Consider the following 16922-nt stretch of genomic DNA (forward strand, 5'->3'; position numbering starts at 1 on the left):
TGCAGAGAAGGTAGCAGCTCTGGGACCGGGACTCTGCTCAAAGACATATCTAACATGCCACAGTGGAGCTGAGATGGGCAAGACACGTGTCTCACAGGCTGGCAGCACACCAAGACAGTGGCAGGAAACTATGCTAACAAGGAAAGAGAAAAGTCACGTGTCTCGTGGCCTTCCCACCATTAGACAGTAGTCTGCGCAAGAAAACATCCAACAGTGACAGGACAACCAAGCAAATGACAAACGCCGTGCTGAATAATGTCATCTTACATGACATTTCGTACAAAGGCCCAGATCATGGGGATGATCGCGCAGCAGAAGCAGCAAGTATCAGAGCCACCGAACCTGGGGTGAGTTACACGAGGAGAAAGGGCGACATGGGGACAGGGGCTAGGGGCTCAGGGAACAGCTACCACAATGCAACCTCGGGTGTGGGGATGCCACTCATTGCGGGTACTGCCCTGGGATTTCCTTTTGGAAAGAATCGCTGGTTAAAGTGTAGTGCACAAAAAACCCAACTCCTCGATTACACTATTAGATAACATCCTTTAACTGCCCCACCCACCCTGTGTGAGTCTCACCCACTTCCCGCCTGCTCCCTCTAGTCTGAGAGTTGTATCTCCACAAAAAACACACCGTGGGGCTCAATGAGCTGCTCATGTCTGACATGGACACCTAAGCAGTGCTGGATTCACAACCTGAAAGCCTGCAAAGGAAAGTGTGCCCGGCAGAAGATAAGCTGCCTGGCAACTCAGAACCTTCTTCTAAGAGAAGTAAGACATGTCACAATGGAGTCTAAGCCTACCTGTCTTATGCCAGGACCTTAGAGCTGCAGGCAGGAGCACAAAGGTAAAAACATATATTGAGTCCCAACACGCTCACTGCGGTGGTTGGTCTCTGTGGCGCAATCGGTTAGCGCGTTCGGCTGTTAACCGAAAGGTTGGTGGTTCAAGCCCACCCAGGGACGTATGCTTTTGCCTACATCAAGTCCTGAATTAAAACACAGCTGTCTGGCTTTGCTCTTAGAGCTCTCGCTTTGCCTGCGTGACATGCTCTATCTCAACATTTCTATCTTCTCTCATCTCTTCACCTCTAGTCATTTCCACCAATAGGACTGGAAACGGGACACCAAGCCTTCTACTTTAACCACAGGCGTACTGAGGGACAATAAAAGGCACAGATGCATTTCTTGATCCGGGGCGGAGAACTGCATGCACAGGGACCTCGTGGCGCAACGGTAGCGCGTCTGACTCCAGATCAGAAGGTTGCGTGTTCAAATCACGTCGGGGTCACTCTTTGACATTTTTTTCCCCACCAAGTCTATATCTCTGACTTCTAAAGCAAAGCCAAAAGAAGGGCGCTTTGCATTGGCCGGGAATCGAACCCGGGCCTCCCGCGCGGCAGGCGAGAATTCTACCACTGAACCACCAATGCTTCACTTACATAGGCTGAGCAGAGAGCCCTGCCGTAGACAGTAGTGATGAGGCCCATGCATTCGCATGGGACACCTATGAACAAAGTTTGCATGGCAAGCCTTGGACTGCCAAACGTTCACATGCTGATGGCAGGAATCAGATGCAGGAGACTGAAACTATGAATGTTTCTGCTTTTGCTAAGGACAGTGGTTTGGGGCCAGTGTTGTGCTTGACAGAGCACGACATCAGCCTGCTCTCTGGCTGCTCCCGGGAGAAGTGGCTGACAGAAAGCACCCTCCAGACCACCAGCAATCTTGTGTTTCACAACATGCCACTGTCACTGGACTTTCCTTCTGGGAAAGCCTAGTCACTGACCTGGCCAGATTCCCTGTCCTCCCCAAAATCGTGGGGAGAAACGGGCAGAGTTCTGCGCCCTGCACCCTCTTTCGCGTCCCTAACGCGCTCCCAACGCGCCCTACAGCCCTGGTCGGGCACAGCCCTGGTCGGGCTCATACTACTGGGGCCTCTGCCGAGGAAGAGCCCCGGAAGCCTAGGGCCAGGCCTATTGCACAGGCATCTTAGACCAGGCCATTCCGGGATTGCTGTGTTTCACGTCCTGCCCTTCAACACTCCTGGGAGGGCTTTCCCTGAGAACCCTCATGTCTCTGCCCTCCCAGGAGGCTGTGGTTCTATGCAAAATAGGGGGTGCACCACGGGCCGTCCCCTTTCCTCTCTCTCGCCAATATCTTTCACCAAAGCTGAGCCCTGCAGGTAAATGTATCTATCTGGCTGAGGGGCCAGGGAGGGCCTTTGCCTGCAGTCTTACAAGCCAGAGTGCAGAGAAGGCAGCAGCTCTGGGACCGGGACTCTGCTCAAAGACATATCTAACATGCCACAGTGGAGCTGAGATGGGCAAGACACGTGTCTCACAGGCAGGCAGCACAACAAGACAGTGGCAGGAAACTATGCTAACAAGGAAAGAGAAAAGTCACGTGTCTCGTGGCCTTCCCACCATTAGACAGTAGTCTGCGCAAGAAAACATCCAACAGTGACAGGACAACCAAGCAAATGACAAACGCCGTGCTGAATAAAGTCATCTTACATGACATTTCGTACAAAGGCCCAGATCATGGGGATGATCGCGCAGCAGAAGCAGCAAGTATCAGAGCCACCGAACCTGGGGTGAGTTACACGAGGAGAAAGGGCGACATGGGGACAGGGGCTATGGGCTCAGGGAACAGCTACCACAATGCAACCTCGGGTGTGGGGATGCCACTCATTGCGGGTACTGCCCTGGGATTTCCTTTTAGAAAGAATCGCTGGTTAAAGTGTAGTGCACAAAAAACCCAACTCCTCGATTACACTATTAGATAACATCCTTTAACTGCCCCACCCACCCTGTGTGAGTCTCACCCACTTCCCGCCTGCTCCCTCTAGTCTGAGAGTTGTATCTCCACAAAAAACACACAGTGGGGCTCAATGAGCTGCTCATGTCTGACATGGACACCTAAGCAGTGCTGGATTCACAACCTGAAAGCCTGCAAAGGAAAGTGTGCCCGGCAGAAGATAAGCTGCCTGGCAACTCAGAACCTTCTTCTAAGAGAAGTAAGACATGTCACAATGGAGTCTAAGCCTACCTGTCTTATGCCAGGACCTTAGAGCTGCAGGCAGGAGCACAAAGGTAAAAACATATATTGAGTCCCAACACGCTCACTGTGGTGGTTGGTCTCTGTGGCGCAATCGGTTAGCGCGTTCGGCTGTTAACCGAAAGGTTGGTGGTTCAAGCCCACCCAGGGACGTATGCTTTTGCCTACATCAAGTCCTGAATTAAAACACAGCTGTCTGGCTTTGCTCTTAGAGCTCTCGCTTTGCCTGCGTGACATGCTCTATCTCAACATTTCTATCTTCTCTCATCTCTTCACCTCTAGTCATTTCCACCAATAGGACTGGAAACGGGACACCAAGCCTTCTACTTTAACCACAGGCGTACTGAGGGACAATAAAAGGCACAGAAGCATTTCTTGATCCGGGGCTGAGAACTGCATGCACAGGGACCTCGTGGCGCAACGGTAGCGCGTCTGACTCCAGATCAGAAGGTTGCGTGTTCAAATCACGTCGGGGTCACTCTTTGACATTTTTTTCCCCACCAAGTCTATATCTCTGACTTCTAAAGCAAAGCCAAAAGAAGGGCGCTTTGCATTGGCCGGGAATCGAACCCGGGCCTCCCGCGCGGCAGGCGAGAATTCTACCACTGAACCACCAATGCTTCACTTACATAGGCTGAGCAGAGAGCCCTGCCGTAGACAGTAGTGATGAGGCCCATGCATTCGCATGGGACACCTATGAACAAAGTTTGCATGGCAAGCCTTGGACTGCCAAACGTTCACATGCTGATGGCAGGAATCAGATGCAGGAGACTGAAACTATGAATGTTTCTGCTTTTGCTAAGGACAGTGGTTTGGGGCCAGTGTTGTGCTTGACAGAGCACGACATCAGCCTGCTCTCTGGCTGCTCCCGGGAGAAGTGGCTGACAGAAAGCACCCTCCAGACCACCAGCAATCTTGTGTTTCACAACATGCCACTGTCACTGGACTTTCCTTCTGGGAAAGCCTAGTCACTGACCTGGCCAGATTCCCTGTCCTCCCCAAAATCGTGGGGAGAAACGGGCAGAGTTCTGCGCCCTGCACCCTCTTTCGCGTCCCTAACGCGCTCCCAACGCGCCCTACAGCCCTGGTCGGGCACAGCCCTGGTCGGGCTCATACTACTGGGGCCTCTGCCGAGGAAGAGCCCCGGAAGCCTAGGGCCAGGCCTATTGCACAGGCATCTTAGACCAGGCCATTCCGGGATTGCTGTGTTTCACGTCCTGCCCTTCAACACTCCTGGGAGGGCTTTCCCTGAGAACCCTCATGTCTCTGCCCTCCCAGGAGGCTGTGGTTCTATGCAAAATAGGGGGTGCACCACGGGCCGTCCCCTTTCCTCTCTCTCGCCAATATCTTTCACCAAAGCTGAGCCCTGCAGGTAAATGTATCTATCTGGCTGAGGGGCCAGGGAGGGCCTTTGCCTGCAGTCTTACAAGCCAGAGTGCAGAGAAGGCAGCAGCTCTGGGACCGGGACTCTGCTCAAAGACATATCTAACATGCCACAGTGGAGCTGAGATGGGCAAGACACGTGTCTCACAGGCAGGCAGCACAACAAGACAGTGGCAGGAAACTATGCTAACAAGGAAAGAGAAAAGTCACGTGTCTCGTGGCCTTCCCACCATTAGACAGTAGTCTGCGCAAGAAAACATCCAACAGTGACAGGACAACCAAGCAAATGACAAACGCCGTGCTGAATAAAGTCATCTTACATGACATTTCGTACAAAGGCCCAGATCATGGGGATGATCGCGCAGCAGAAGCAGCAAGTATCAGAGCCACCGAACCTGGGGTGAGTTACACGAGGAGAAAGGGCGACATGGGGACAGGGGCTAGGGGCTCAGGGAACAGCTACCACAATGCAACCTCGGGTGTGGGGATGCCACTCATTGCGGGTACTGCCCTGGGATTTCCTTTTAGAAAGAATCGCTGGTTAAAGTGTAGTGCACAAAAAACCCAACTCCTCGATTACACTATTAGATAACATCCTTTAACTGCCCCACCCACCCTGTGTGAGTCTCACCCACTTCCCGCCTGCTCCCTCTAGTCTGAGAGTTGTATCTCCACAAAAAACACACAGTGGGGCTCAATGAGCTGCTCATGTCTGACATGGACACCTAAGCAGTGCTGGATTCACAACCTGAAAGCCTGCAAAGGAAAGTGTGCCCGGCAGAAGATAAGCTGCCTGGCAACTCAGAACCTTCTTCTAAGAGAAGTAAGACATGTCACAATGGAGTCTAAGCCTACCTGTCTTATGCCAGGACCTTAGAGCTGCAGGCAGGAGCACAAAGGTAAAAACATATATTGAGTCCCAACACGCTCACTGTGGTGGTTGGTCTCTGTGGCGCAATCGGTTAGCGCGTTTGGCTGTTAACCGAAAGGTTGGTGGTTCAAGCCCACCCAGGGACGTATGCTTTGGCTACATCAAGTCCTGAATTAAAACACAGCTGTCTGGCTTTACTCTTAGAGCTCTCGCTTTGCCTGCGTGACATGCTCTATCTCAACATTTCTATCTTCTCTCATCTCTTCACCTCTAGTCATTTCCACCAATAGGACTGGAAACGGGACACCAAGCCTTCTACTTTAACCACAGGCGTACTGAGGGACAATAAAAGGCACAGAAGCATTTCTTGATCCGGGGCTGAGAACTGCATGCACAGGGACCTCGTGGCGCAACGGTAGCGCGTCTGACTCCAGATCAGAAGGTTGCGTGTTCAAATCACGTCGGGGTCACTCTTTGACATTTTTTTCCCCACCAAGTCTATATCTCTGACTTCTAAAGCAAAGCCAAAAGAAGGGCGCTTTGCATTGGCCGGGAATCGAACCCGGGCCTCCCGCGCAGCAGGCGAGAATTCTACCACTGAACCACCAATGCTTCACTTACATAGGCTGAGCAGAGAGCCCTGCCGTAGACAGTAGTGATGAGGCCCATGCATTCGCATGGGACACCTATGAACAAAGTTTGCATGGCAAGCCTTGGACTGCCAAACGTTCACATGCTGATGGCAGGAATCAGATGCAGGAGACTGAAACTATGAATGTTTCTGCTTTTGCTAAGGACAGTGGTTTGGGGCCAGTGTTGTGCTTGACAGAGCACGACATCAGCCTGCTCTCTGGCTGCTCCCGGGAGAAGTGGCTGACAGAAAGCACCCTCCAGACCACCAGCAATCTTGTGTTTCACAACATGCCACTGTCACTGGACTTTCCTTCTGGGAAAGCCTAGTCACTGACCTGGCCAGATTCCCTGTCCTCCCCAAAATCGTGGGGAGAAACGGGCAGAGTTCTGCGCCCTGCACCCTCTTTCGCGTCCCTAACGCGCTCCCAACGCGCCCTACAGCCCTGGTCGGGCACAGCCCTGGTCGGGCTCATACTACTGGGGCCTCTGCCGAGGAAGAGCCCCGGAAGCCTAGGGCCAGGCCTATTCCACAGGCATCTTAGACCAGGCCATTCCGGGATTGCTGTGTTTCACGTCCTGCCCTTCAACACTCCTGGGAGGGCTTTCCCTGAGAACCCTCATGTCTCTGCCCTCCCAGGAGGCTGTGGTTCTATGCAAAATAGGGGGTGCACCACGGGCCGTCCCCTTTCCTCTCTCTCGCCAATATCTTTCACCAAAGCTGAGCCCTGCAGGTAAATGTATCTATCTGGCTGAGGGGCCAGGGAGGGCCTTTGCCTGCAGTCTTACAAGCCAGAGTGCAGAGAAGGCAGCAGCTCTGGGACCGGGACTCTGCTCAAAGACATATCTAACATGCCACAGTGGAGCTGAGATGGGCAAGACACGTGTCTCACAGGCTGGCAGCACACCAAGACAGTGGCAGGAAACTATGCTAACAAGGAAAGAGAAAAGTCACGTGGCCTTCCCACCATTAGACAGTAGTCTGCGCAAGAAAACATCCAACAGTGACAGGACAACCAAGCAAATGACAAACGCCGTGCTGAATAAAGTCACCTTACATGACATTTCGTACAAAGGCCCAGATCATGGGGATGATCGCGCAGCAGAAGCAGCAAGTATCAGAGCCACCGAACCTGGGGTGAGTTACACGAGGAGAAAGGGCGACATGGGGACAGGGGCTATGGGCTCAGGGAACAGCTACCACAATGCAACCTCGGGTGTGGGGATGCCACTCATTGCGGGTACTGCCCTGGGATTTCCTTTTAGAAAGAATCGCTGGTTAAAGTGTAGTGCACAAAAAACCCAACTCCTCGATTACACTATTAGATAACATCCTTTAACTGCCCCACCCACCCTGTGTGAGTCTCACCCACTTCCCGCCTGCTCCCTCTAGTCTGAGAGTTGTATCTCCACAAAAAACACACAGTGGGGCTCAATGAGCTGCTCATGTCTGACATTGACACCTAAGCAGTGCTGGATTCACAACCTGAAAGCCTGCAAAGGAAAGTGTGCCCGGCAGAAGATAAGCTGCCTGGCAACTCAGAACCTTCTTCTAAGAGAAGTAAGACATGTCACAATGGAGTCTAAGCCTACCTGTCTTATGCCAGGACCTTAGAGCTGCAGGCAGGAGCACAAAGGTAAAAACATATATTGAGTCCCAACACGCTCACTGCTGTGGTTGGTCTCTGTGGCGCAATTGGTTAGCGAGTTCGGCTGTTAACCGAAAGGTTGGTGGTTCAAGCCCACCCAGGGACGTATGCTTTTGCCTACATCAAGTCCTGAATTAAAACACAGCTGTCTGGCTTTGCTCTTAGAGCTCTCGCTTTGCCTGCGTGACATGCTCTATCTCAACATTTCTATCTTCTCTCATCTCTTCACCTCTAGTCATTTCCACCAATAGGACTGGAAACGGGCCACCATGCCTTCTACTTTAACCACAGGCGTACTGAGGGCCAATAAAAGGCACAGAAGCATTTCTTGATCCGGGGCTGAGAACTGCATGCACAGGGACCTCGTGGCGCAACGGTAGCGCGTCTGACTCCAGATCAGAAGGTTGCGTGTTCAAATCACGTCAGGGTCACTCTTTGACATTTTTTTCCCCTCCAAGTCTATATCTCTGACTTCTAAAGCAAAGCCAGAAGAAGGGCGCTTTGCATTGGCCGGGAATCGAACCCGGGCCTCCCGCGTGGCAGGCGAGAATTCTACCACTGAACCACCAATGCTTCACTTACATAGGCTGAGCAGAGAGCCCTGCCGTAGACAGTAGTGATGAGGCCCATGCATTCGCATGGGACACCTATGAACAAAGTTTGCATGGAAAGCCTTGGACTGCCAAACGTTCACATGCTGATGGCAGGAATCAGATGCAGGAGACTGAAACTATGAATGTTTCTGCTTTTGCTAAGGACAGTGGTTTGGGGCCAGTGTTGTGCTTGACAGAGCACGACATCAGCCTGCTCTATGGCTGCTCCCGGGAGAAGTGGCTGACAGAAAGCACCCTCCAGACCACCAGCAATCTTGTGTTTCACAACATGCCACTGTCACTGGACTTTCCTTCTGGGACAGCCTAGTCACTGACCTGGCCAGATTCCCTGTCCTCCCCAAAATCCTGGGGAGAAACGGGCAGAGTTCTGCGCCCTGCGCCCTCTTTCGCGTCCCTAACGCGCTCCCAACGCACCCTACAGCCCTGGTCGGGCACAGCCCTGGTCGGGCTCATACCACTGGGGCCTCTGCTGAGGAAGAGCCCCGGAAGCCTAGGGCCAGGCCTATTGCACAGGCATCTTAGACCAGGCCATTCCGGGATTGCTGTGTTTCACGTCCTGCCCTTCAACACTCCTGGGAGGGCTTTCCCTGAGAACCCTCATGTCTCTGCCCTCCCAGGAGGCTGTGGTTCTATGCAAAATAGGGGGTGCACCACGGGCCGTCCCCTTTCCTCTCTCTCGCCAATATCTTTCACCAAAGCTGAGTCCTGCAGGTAAATGTATCTATCTGGCTGAGGGGCCAGGGAGGGCCTTTGCCTGCAGTCTTACAAGCCAGAGTGCAGAGAAGGTAGCAGCTCTGGGACCGGGACTCTGCTCAAAGACATATCTAACATGCCACAGTGGAGCTGAGATGGGCAAGACACGTGTCTCACAGGCTGGCAGCACACCAAGACAGTGGCAGGAAACTATGCTAACAAGGAAAGAGAAAAGTCACGTGTCTCGTGGCCTTCCCACCATTAGACAGTAGTCTGCGCAAGAAAACATCCAACAGTGACAGGACAACCAAGCAAATGACAAACGCCGTGCTGAATAAAGTCATCTTACATGACATTTCGTACAAAGGCCCAGATCATGGGGATGATCGCGCAGCAGAAGCAGCAAGTATCAGAGCCACCGAACCTGGGGTGAGTTACACGAGGAGAAAGGGCGACATGGGGACAGGGGCTAGGGGCTCAGGGAACAGCTACCACAATGCAACCTCGGGTGTGGGGATGCCACTCATTGCGGGTACTGCCCTGGGATTTCCTTTTGGAAAGAATCGCTGGTTAAAGTGTAGTGCACAAAAAACCCAACTCCTCGATTACACTATTAGATAACATCCTTTAACTGCCCCACCCACCCTGTGTGAGTCTCACCCACTTCCCGCCTGCTCCCTCTAGTCTGAGAGTTGTATCTCCACAAAAAACACACAGTGGGGCTCAATGAGCTGCTCATGTCTGACATGGACACCTAAGCAGTGCTGGATTCACAACCTGAAAGCCTGCAAAGGAAAGTGTGCCCGGCAGAAGATAAGCTGCCTGGCAACTCAGAACCTTCTTCTAAGAGAAGTAAGACATGTCACAATGGAGTCTAAGCCTACCTGTCTTATGCCAGGACCTTAGAGCTGCAGGCAGGAGCACAAAGGTAAAAACATATATTGAGTCCCAACACGCTCACTGCGGTGGTTGGTCTCTGTGGCGCAATTGGTTAGCGCGTTCGGCTGTTAACCGAAAGGTTGGTGGTTCAAGCCCACCCAGGGATGTATGCTTTTGCCTACATCAAGTCCTGAATTAAAACACAGCTGTCTGGCTTTGCTCTTAGAGCTCTCGCTTTGCCTGCGTGACATGCTCTATCTCAACATTTCTATCTTCTCTCATCTCTTCACCTCTAGTCATTTCCACCAATAGGACTGGAAACGGGCCACCATGCCTTCTACTTTAACCACAGGCGTACTGAGGGCCAATAAAAGGCACAGAAGCATTTCTTGATCCGGGGCTGAGAACTGCATGCACAGGGACCTCGTGGCGCAACGGTAGCGCGTCTGACTCCAGATCAGAAGGTTGCGTGTTCAAATCACGTCGGGGTCACTCTTTGACATTTTTTTCCCCACCAAGTCTATATCTCTGACTTCTAAAGCAAAGCCAAAAGAAGGGCGCTTTGCATTGGCCGGGAATCGAACCCGGGCCTCCCGCGTGGCAGGCGAGAATTCTACCACTGAACCACCAATGCTTCACTTACATAGGCTGAGCAGAGAGCCCTGCCGTAGACAGTAGTGATGAGGCCAATGCATTCGCATGGGACACCTATGAACAAAGTTTGCATGGGAAGCCTTGGACTGCCAAACGTTCACATGCTGATGGCAGGAATCAGATGCAGGAGACTGAAACTATGAATGTTTCTGCTTTTGCTAAGGACAGTGGTTTGGGGCCAGTGTTGTGCTTGACAGAGCACGACATCAGCCTGCTCTCTGGCTGCTCCCGGGAGAAGTGGCTGACAGAAAGCACCCTCCAGACCACCAGCAATTTTGTGTTTCACAACATGCCACTGTCACTGGACTTTCCTTCTGGGAAAGCCTAGTCACTGACCTGGCCAGATTCCATGTCCTCTCCAAAATCGTGGGGAGAAACGGGCAGAGTTCTGCGCCCTGCGCCCTCTTTCGCGTCCCTAACGCGCTCCCAACGCGCCCTACAGCCCTGGTCGGGCACAGCCCTGGTCGGGCTCATACCACTGGGGCCTCTGCCGAGGAAGAGCCCCGGAAGCCTAGGGCCAGGCCTATTGCACAGGCATCTTAGACCAGGCCATTCCGGGATTGCTGTGTTTCACGTCCTGCCCTTCAACACTCCTGGGAGGGCTTTCCCTGAGAACCCTCATGTCTCTGCCCTCCCAGGAGGCTGTGGTTCTATGCAAAATAGGGGGTGCACCACGGGCCGTCCCCTTTCCTCTCTCTCGCCAATATCTTTCACCAAAGCTGAGCCCTGCAGGTAAATGTATCTATCTGGCTGAGGGGCCAGGGAGGGCCTTTGCCTGCAGTCTTACAAGCCAGAGTGCAGAGAAGGTAGCAGCTCTGGGACCGGGACTCTGCTCAAAGACATATCTAACATGCCACAGTGGAGCTGAGATGGGCAAGACACGTGTCTCACAGGCTGGCAGCACACCAAGACAGTGGCAGGAAACTATGCTAACAAGGAAAGAGAAAAGTCACGTGTCTCGTGGCCTTCCCACCATTAGACAGTAGTCTGCGCAAGAAAACATCCAACAGTGACAGGACAACCAAGCAAATGACAAACGCCGTGCTGAATAATGTCATCTTACATGACATTTCGTACAAAGGCCCAGATCATGGGGATGATCGCGCAGCAGAAGCAGCAAGTATCAGAGCCACCGAACCTGGGGTGAGTTACACGAGGAGAAAGGGCGACATGGGGACAGGGGCTAGGGGCTCAGGGAACAGCTACCACAATGCAACCTCGGGTGTGGGGATGCCACTCATTGCGGGTACTGCCCTGGGATTTCCTTTTGGAAAGAATCGCTGGTTAAAGTGTAGTGCACAAAAAACCCAACTCCTCGATTACACTATTAGATAACATCCTTTAACTGCCCCACCCACCCTGTGTGAGTCTCACCCACTTCCCGCCTGCTCACTCTAGTCTGAGAGTTGTATCTCCACAAAAAACACACCGTGGGGCTCAATGAGCTGCTCATGTCTGACATGGACACCTAAGCAGTGCTGGATTCACAACCTGAAAGCCTGCAAAGGAAAGTGTGCCCGGCAGAAGATAAGCTGCCTGGCAACTCAGAACCTTCTTCTAAGAGAAGTAAGACATGTCACAATGGAGTCTAAGCCTACCTGTCTTATGCCAGGACCTTAGAGCTGCAGGCAGGAGCACAAAGGTAAAAACATATATTGAGTCCCAACACGCTCACTGCGGTGGTTGGTCTCTGTGGCGCAATCGGTTAGCGCGTTCGGCTGTTAACCGAAAGGTTGGTGGTTCAAGCCCACCCAGGGACGTATGCTTTTGCCTACATCAAGTCCTGAATTAAAACACAGCTGTCTGGATTTGCTCTTAGAGCTCTCGCTTTGCCTGCGTGACATGCTCTATCTCAACATTTCTATCTTCTCTCATCTCTTCACCTCTAGTCATTTCCACCAATAGGACTGGAAACGGGACACCAAGCCTTCTACTTTAACCACAGGCGTACTGAGGGACAATAAAAGGCACAGATGCATTTCTTGATCCGGGGCGGAGAACTGCATGCACAGGGACCTCGTGGCGCAACGGTAGCGCGTCTGACTCCAGATCAGAAGGTTGCGTGTTCAAATCACGTCGGGGTCACTCTTTGACATTTTTTTCCCCACCAAGTCTATATCTCTGACTTCTAAAGCAAAGCCAAAAGAAGGGCGCTTTGCATTGGCCGGGAATCGAACCCGGGCCTCCCGCGCGGCAGGCGAGAATTCTACCACTGAACCACCAATGCTTCACTTACATAGGCTGAGCAGAGAGCCCTGCCGTAGACAGTAGTGATGAGGCCCATGCATTCGCATGGGACACCTATGAACAAAGTTTGCATGGCAAGCCTTGGACTGCCAAACGTTCACATGCTGATGGCAGGAATCAGATGCAGGAGACTGAAACTATGAATGTTTCTGCTTTTGCTAAGGACAGTGGTTTGGGGCCAGTGTTGTGCTTGACAGAGCACGACATCAGCCTGCTCTCTGGCTGCTCCCGGGAGAAGTGGCTGACAGAAAGCACCCTCCAGACCACCAGCAATCTTGTGTTTCACAACATGCCACTGTCACTGGACTTTCCTTCTGGGAAAGCCTAGTCACTGACCTGGCCAGATTCCCTGTCCTCCCCAAAATCGTGGGGAGAAACGGGCAGAGTTCTGCGCCCTGCACCCTCTTTCGCGTCCCTAACGCGCTCCCAACGCGCCCTACAGCCCTGGTCGGGCACAGCCCTGGTCGGGCTCATACTACTGGGGCCTCTGCCGAGGAAGAGCCCCGGAAGCCTAGGGCCAGGCCTATTGCACAGGCATGTTAGACCAGGCCATTCCGGGATTGCTGTGTTTCACGTCCTGCCCTTCAACACTCCTGGGAGGGCTTTCCCTGAGAACCCTCATGTCTCTGCCCTCCCAGGAGGCTGTGGTTCTATGCAAAATAGGGGGTGCACCACGGGCCGTCCCCTTTCCTCTCTCTCGCCAATATCTTTCACCAAAGCTGAGCCCTGCAGGTAAATGTATCTATCTGGCTGAGGGGCCAGGGAGGGCCTTTGCCTGCAGTCTTACAAGCCAGAGTGCAGAGAAGGCAGCAGCTCTGGGACCGGGACTCTGCTCAAAGACATATCTAACATGCCACAGTGGAGCTGAGATGGGCAAGACACGTGTCTCACAGGCAGGCAGCACAACAAGACAGTGGCAGGAAACTATGCTAACAAGGAAAGAGAAAAGTCACGTGTCTCGTGGCCTTCCCACCATTAGACAGTAGTCTGCGCAAGAAAACATCCAACAGTGACAGGACAACCAAGCAAATGACAAACGCCGTGCTGAATAAAGTCATCTTACATGACATTTCGTACAAAGGCCCAGATCATGGGGATGATCGCGCAGCAGAAGCAGCAAGTATCAGAGCCACCGAACCTGGGGTGAGTTACACGAGGAGAAAGGGCGACATGGGGACAGGGGCTATGGGCTCAGGGAACAGCTACCACAATGCAACCTCGGGTGTGGGGATGCCACTCATTGCGGGTACTGCCCTGGGATTTCCTTTTAGAAAGAATCGCTGGTTAAAGTGTAGTGCACAAAAAACCCAACTCCTCGATTACACTATTAGATAACATCCTTTAACTGCCCCACCCACCCTGTGTGAGTCTCACCCACTTCCCGCCTGCTCCCTCTAGTCTGAGAGTTGTATCTCCACAAAAAACACACAGTGGGGCTCAATGAGCTGCTCATGTCTGACATGGACACCTAAGCAGTGCTGGATTCACAACCTGAAAGCCTGCAAAGGAAAGTGTGCCCGGCAGAAGATAAGCTGCCTGGCAACTCAGAACCTTCTTCTAAGAGAAGTAAGACATGTCACAATGGAGTCTAAGCCTACCTGTCTTATGCCAGGACCTTAGAGCTGCAGGCAGGAGCACAAAGGTAAAAACATATATTGAGTCCCAACACGCTCACTGTGGTGGTTGGTCTCTGTGGCGCAATCGGTTAGCGCGTTCGGCTGTTAACCGAAAGGTTGGTGGTTCAAGCCCACCCAGGGACGTATGCTTTTGCCTACATCAAGTCCTGAATTAAAACACAGCTGTCTGGCTTTGCTCTTAGAGCTCTCGCTTTGCCTGCGTGACATGCTCTATCTCAACATTTCTATCTTCTCTCATCTCTTCACCTCTAGTCATTTCCACCAATAGGACTGGAAACGGGACACCAAGCCTTCTACTTTAACCACAGGCGTACTGAGGGACAATAAAAGGCACAGAAGCATTTCTTGATCCGGGGCTGAGAACTGCATGCACAGGGACCTCGTGGCGCAACGGTAGCGCGTCTGACTCCAGATCAGAAGGTTGCGTGTTCAAATCACGTCGGGGTCACTCTTTGACATTTTTTTCCCCACCAAGTCTATATCTCTGACTTCTAAAGCAAAGCCAAAAGAAGGGCGCTTTGCATTGGCCGGGAATCGAACCCGGGCCTCCCGCGCGGCAGGCGAGAATTCTACCACTGAACCACCAATGCTTCACTTACATAGGCTGAGCAGAGAGCCCTGCCGTAGACAGTAGTGATGAGGCCCATGCATTCGCATGGGACACCTATGAACAAAGTTTGCATGGCAAGCCTTGGACTGCCAAACGTTCACATGCTGATGGCAGGAATCAGATGCAGGAGACTGAAACTATGAATGTTTCTGCTTTTGCTAAGGACAGTGGTTTGGGGCCAGTGTTGTGCTTGACAGAGCACGACATCAGCCTGCTCTCTGGCTGCTCCCGGGAGAAGTGGCTGACAGAAAGCACCCTCCAGACCACCAGCAATCTTGTGTTTCACAACATGCCACTGTCACTGGACTTTCCTTCTGGGAAAGCCTAGTCACTGACCTGGCCAGATTCCCTGTCCTCCCCAAAATCGTGGGGAGAAACGGGCAGAGTTCTGCGCCCTGCACCCTCTTTCGCGTCCCTAACGCGCTCCCAACGCGCCCTACAGCCCTGGTCGGGCACAGCCCTGGTCGGGCTCATACTACTGGGGCCTCTGCCGAGGAAGAGCCCCGGAAGCCTAGGGCCAGGCCTATTGCACAGGCATCTTAGACCAGGCCATTCCGGGATTGCTGTGTTTCACGTCCTGCCCTTCAACACTCCTGGGAGGGCTTTCCCTGAGAACCCTCATGTCTCTGCCCTCCCAGGAGGCTGTGGTTCTATGCAAAATAGGGGGTGCACCACGGGCCGTCCCCTTTCCTCTCTCTCGCCAATATCTTTCACCAAAGCTGAGCCCTGCAGGTAAATGTATCTATCTGGCTGAGGGGCCAGGGAGGGCCTTTGCCTGCAGTCTTACAAGCCAGAGTGCAGAGAAGGCAGCAGCTCTGGGACCGGGACTCTGCTCAAAGACATATCTAACATGCCACAGTGGAGCTGAGATGGGCAAGACACGTGTCTCACAGGCAGGCAGCACAACAAGACAGTGGCAGGAAACTATGCTAACAAGGAAAGAGAAAAGTCACGTGTCTCGTGGCCTTCCCACCATTAGACAGTAGTCTGCGCAAGAAAACATCCAACAGTGACAGGACAACCAAGCAAATGACAAACGCCGTGCTGAATAAAGTCATCTTACATGACATTTCGTACAAAGGCCCAGATCATGGGGATGATCGCGCAGCAGAAGCAGCAAGTATCAGAGCCACCGAACCTGGGGTGAGTTACACGAGGAGAAAGGGCGACATGGGGACAGGGGCTAGGGGCTCAGGGAACAGCTACCACAATGCAACCTCGGGTGTGGGGATGCCACTCATTGCGGGTACTGCCCTGGGATTTCCTTTTAGAAAGAATCGCTGGTTAAAGTGTAGTGCACAAAAAACCCAACTCCTCGATTACACTATTAGATAACATCCTTTAACTGCCCCACCCACCCTGTGTGAGTCTCACCCACTTCCCGCCTGCTCCCTCTAGTCTGAGAGTTGTATCTCCACAAAAAACACACAGTGGGGCTCAATGAGCTGCTCATGTCTGACATGGACACCTAAGCAGTGCTGGATTCACAACCTGAAAGCCTGCAAAGGAAAGTGTGCCCGGCAGAAGATAAGCTGCCTGGCAACTCAGAACCTTCTTCTAAGAGAAGTAAGACATGTCACAATGGAGTCTAAGCCTACCTGTCTTATGCCAGGACCTTAGAGCTGCAGGCAGGAGCACAAAGGTAAAAACATATATTGAGTCCCAACACGCTCACTGTGGTGGTTGGTCTCTGTGGCGCAATCGGTTAGCGCGTTTGGCTGTTAACCGAAAGGTTGGTGGTTCAAGCCCACCCAGGGACGTATGCTTTGGCTACATCAAGTCCTGAATTAAAACACAGCTGTCTGGCTTTACTCTTAGAGCTCTCGCTTTGCCTGCGTGACATGCTCTATCTCAACATTTCTATCTTCTCTCATCTCTTCACCTCTAGTCATTTCCACCAATAGGACTGGAAACGGGACACCAAGCCTTCTACTTTAACCACAGGCGTACTGAGGGACAATAAAAGGCACAGAAGCATTTCTTGATCCGGGGCTGAG

At 52.6% G+C, this 16922-nt stretch overlaps 13 non-coding genes across 13 annotated transcripts; 10 read left to right on the forward strand and 3 right to left on the reverse strand.

Annotated features, from left to right (window-relative positions):
• The first annotated feature begins 890 nt into the window (after positions 1-890).
• On the forward strand, positions 891-964 carry TRNAN-GUU (transfer RNA asparagine (anticodon GUU)). Its single transcript has one exon. It is a non-coding gene; the product is annotated as a tRNA-Asn (tRNA).
• Positions 965-1217: 253 nt separating this feature from the next.
• Positions 1218-1289, forward strand: TRNAW-CCA (transfer RNA tryptophan (anticodon CCA)). The gene has a single exon. It is a non-coding gene; the product is annotated as a tRNA-Trp (tRNA).
• Positions 1290-3137: 1848 nt separating this feature from the next.
• On the forward strand, positions 3138-3211 carry TRNAN-GUU (transfer RNA asparagine (anticodon GUU)). The gene has a single exon. It is a non-coding gene; the product is annotated as a tRNA-Asn (tRNA).
• Positions 3212-3464: 253 nt separating this feature from the next.
• TRNAW-CCA (transfer RNA tryptophan (anticodon CCA)) lies at positions 3465-3536 on the forward strand. Its single transcript has one exon. It is a non-coding gene; the product is annotated as a tRNA-Trp (tRNA).
• A 2174-nt stretch (positions 3537-5710) lies between these two features.
• Positions 5711-5782, forward strand: TRNAW-CCA (transfer RNA tryptophan (anticodon CCA)). Its single transcript has one exon. It is a non-coding gene; the product is annotated as a tRNA-Trp (tRNA).
• A 71-nt stretch (positions 5783-5853) lies between these two features.
• On the reverse strand, positions 5854-5924 carry TRNAS-GCU (transfer RNA serine (anticodon GCU)). Its single transcript has one exon. It is a non-coding gene; the product is annotated as a tRNA-Ser (tRNA).
• A 2169-nt stretch (positions 5925-8093) lies between these two features.
• TRNAG-GCC (transfer RNA glycine (anticodon GCC)) lies at positions 8094-8164 on the reverse strand. The gene has a single exon. It is a non-coding gene; the product is annotated as a tRNA-Gly (tRNA).
• Positions 8165-10197: 2033 nt separating this feature from the next.
• TRNAW-CCA (transfer RNA tryptophan (anticodon CCA)) lies at positions 10198-10269 on the forward strand. The gene has a single exon. It is a non-coding gene; the product is annotated as a tRNA-Trp (tRNA).
• A 71-nt stretch (positions 10270-10340) lies between these two features.
• TRNAG-GCC (transfer RNA glycine (anticodon GCC)) lies at positions 10341-10411 on the reverse strand. The gene has a single exon. It is a non-coding gene; the product is annotated as a tRNA-Gly (tRNA).
• A 1706-nt stretch (positions 10412-12117) lies between these two features.
• Positions 12118-12191, forward strand: TRNAN-GUU (transfer RNA asparagine (anticodon GUU)). The gene has a single exon. It is a non-coding gene; the product is annotated as a tRNA-Asn (tRNA).
• Positions 12192-12444: 253 nt separating this feature from the next.
• Positions 12445-12516, forward strand: TRNAW-CCA (transfer RNA tryptophan (anticodon CCA)). Its single transcript has one exon. It is a non-coding gene; the product is annotated as a tRNA-Trp (tRNA).
• Positions 12517-14364: 1848 nt separating this feature from the next.
• Positions 14365-14438, forward strand: TRNAN-GUU (transfer RNA asparagine (anticodon GUU)). Its single transcript has one exon. It is a non-coding gene; the product is annotated as a tRNA-Asn (tRNA).
• Positions 14439-14691: 253 nt separating this feature from the next.
• Positions 14692-14763, forward strand: TRNAW-CCA (transfer RNA tryptophan (anticodon CCA)). The gene has a single exon. It is a non-coding gene; the product is annotated as a tRNA-Trp (tRNA).
• Positions 14764-16922: the final 2159 nt, after the last annotated feature.

Source organism: Pleurodeles waltl, chromosome 4_1 (genome assembly GCF_031143425.1).
Source record: "Pleurodeles waltl isolate 20211129_DDA chromosome 4_1, aPleWal1.hap1.20221129, whole genome shotgun sequence".
NCBI lineage: Eukaryota > Metazoa > Chordata > Amphibia > Caudata > Salamandridae > Pleurodeles > Pleurodeles waltl.